Below are 2,716 nucleotides of genomic sequence, written 5' to 3' on the forward strand. Positions count from 1 at the left end.
TTTTTGGTGCTTATCTCAAAATTGCGGTGGAAGAATGAAATCACAATTGATCAGGATTTTAAAAAAGTTACCTAAACAGGATAAATATGCTTCATAATCACTTATTTGAATTGAAATGGGTTTACGTGAGCTCTCATTGCTTAACCGAACGGGCGCCAAGTCTACATGGATCAGAATGTACCAAGAACTAAATAATTCTAACACAACATGAGGATAGATTGATGAAATTACCAGATTCAGTTAACTCATTACTTCATCTTTTAGTCCATTAACAGCTTCAGTTACAAAGAAAACAGGGCCAAACCAAAAGAAAATCTGGACCAAAAAACTAATTTATCAGAAACAAGTTATACCCTTTGAGTATAAATGGGCCCAGTGGCAAGTATTGCATTTCAAGTTTCCCTATCCTACAGATGTCCGAAACCCCAATACATCAGAAGATAGATGCTAAACTCTCAGGCATAGCAAGGAAGCTATTAGCTAGATGTGAAAATGGAAGTATAAAAACGACCGCAGAGGACCGATTCTGCTACCTGCAGGTAAAATTCATAAAACAATCATTAAAAGACAAAGACTTGCTGTCAAAATATGTTATAATTCGAATAAACAACTTGACAACAAACAATTAATCAAGTGATGGGTTGGAAAGATTGGACACTTCTGAAGAGACTTCGATATCTATCTTTGTCTGAGAGACTGAGATAGTACGCCACCAATACATGTCTTCTGCTCTTTAGGTTCCATGCTCTGGCATTGTCAAGAGAAACAAGTAATGGTGCCCATGCTTCAGGAAATAGTATAATACCGATTCAATGCAAACACGGACACTTACCACAGAACAAAACAGAACTCAAATCCCACAATGGTTGCTGGTTGAAGATTTTGCATGGCCACATAACAGTTGTTCTCAGAAACAGAAGTGTTACGACCCAAATGACACCTGAGCAGAGGAAAAAAAAGAGAGAATGAAGAACAAAAATTCAACAAATATGTTGATCTTGCATCCAGAATATGAACTAAAGGAAGCAAAAGAACCATTGATTTAACAAACCTGCCATTTCTTGCTTGCTTCACTGATGCCTCCTCGACATAAAAATCACTGGGTGGATCAGGGATAGGACAGATTGTTGGAATAGTGTATAACTGCAACAACTATGGGCCTTTGCCACAATGATTCATTAAATAAGTTGGTATTTGCTGTGCCACCAACAAGAACGTTGCACTTAAAACCAGTGCAACACGAATATCACATTCAGTATAATTTGATTGACCTGCGAAATGCTCCATAGTTTCTACTGGAAGTGAACTATGATTCTCAATTCTAGAATTCAAAATACTTGAACCTTCCCAATTATGAACACGAAACTGAGAAGTTCTGCTACGTCCATGTTAGTTACTCCCTCCGTTCCTTATTATAAGAGACATTTGATGCTTATGCCATGTTCCTATATATAAGAGACACTTAAAAGTTGTCTCTACTTTTTTGTGTTGATTTCCTATTTTACCCATATTTATTGTCTCCAACTCACATTCTCTCTCCCTCTCACTTCTCTTTCTTTCAATAATTTAATTATTCTCTCTCATGCTCTCTCTCCTTATTAATGAGGGCATTTTTGGAAAAAAAATTATATTGATTGTTCTTAACTAATTTTAACTGCTTTTTTGATCAACGTAATTCGGTTATTCGTCTCTTATAATAAGGAACGGAGGGAGTATTTAGATTTAATCACATCAAGCTCTTCAGCACTTGTTGGCATTGCAGTTATGTTTCCCTACATATAGTAGGTTGCTACAGAACCTGCAAGAAATAAAGTTAAAAGAAGTAAACAATACATAACGAAACAGAAGTGAAACAACGTGATAGCTAGAGTCTAATCAACCTTGGCTCAATATTTCAACATCCAAATAGTAACTGCTAAATTAGTTTTAGGTGTATGTGAAAGAATTGACAAGTGATTATAGAAAAAATCAGTTATTGCACATGAATATGCTAGCTGGTTTACCCAACAGGTACTGCAAACATGATCTTGAATTCAAGATTTTCTCTCCAATTTTCACTATAATGATTTGAAGAAATATCAAATGTGAGTGTCATTAAGGTGTACATATCTTAAGCCCAAAATAATCTATCTGCACACTTTTGACAAGTAAAAGCTAGATTAGTTGCAGGTGTATATGAAATATACTGAGAAACTGATAAATATAAATAATGAAATGACAGAACCTCCAAGGATGCAGTTTATATAATACCATCATATTTGAAGTAGATGTTCTGCATAGTATCTGTAGAGGTAAGCGTGCATACATGAAAGGCCAATCTACTTAAAATTTTCCATTTTATAATTAGACCATGTTTCAGTATTCTTAGATGCAGATAAAAGCCTTAATTATAAAACCAGAATACATAATCCTTTGTCATATCATAACCAAAAGGCTTCTAAACAATGTCCCTTGTCCAACCATTCCAAGACGAAGCTGATCAGCTTTCCCATTTCTACAGCATCAATAAATATATGGAGAGGAATTCATAGATGAAACAGGCGACTAGAAATTCCCACACCCTAGAAAAGTTATTTTCATTATCCCAACCAGGAAAATAACTTGCTAAACAAAAAGGCAAAAGTCAAAAAACAAACGCAACTTTTTAAACAAAACATCAAACCCACGTCAGCCACAGTCCTTCTGATTGCGTTGCTCAACCAATTGCAAGTGTTGT

The 2,716-nt window shown here is 35.3% G+C and overlaps 1 long non-coding RNA gene across 1 annotated transcript; it reads right to left on the bottom strand.

Annotated features, from left to right (window-relative positions):
* Positions 1-386: 386 nt before the first annotated feature.
* Positions 387-1,347, bottom strand: LOC114760971 (uncharacterized). The gene is made up of 3 exons (XR_003742103.1): positions 1,052-1,347; positions 833-940; positions 387-747 (listed from the first exon to the last, which is right to left on the bottom strand). It is a non-coding gene; the product is annotated as an uncharacterized LOC114760971 (long non-coding RNA).
* Positions 1,348-2,716: the final 1,369 nt, after the last annotated feature.

Source organism: Neltuma alba, unplaced genomic scaffold, assembly GCF_004799145.2.
Source record: "Neltuma alba isolate B1F8T4 unplaced genomic scaffold, ASM479914v2 tig00011060_pilon, whole genome shotgun sequence".
NCBI lineage: Eukaryota > Viridiplantae > Streptophyta > Magnoliopsida > Fabales > Fabaceae > Neltuma > Neltuma alba.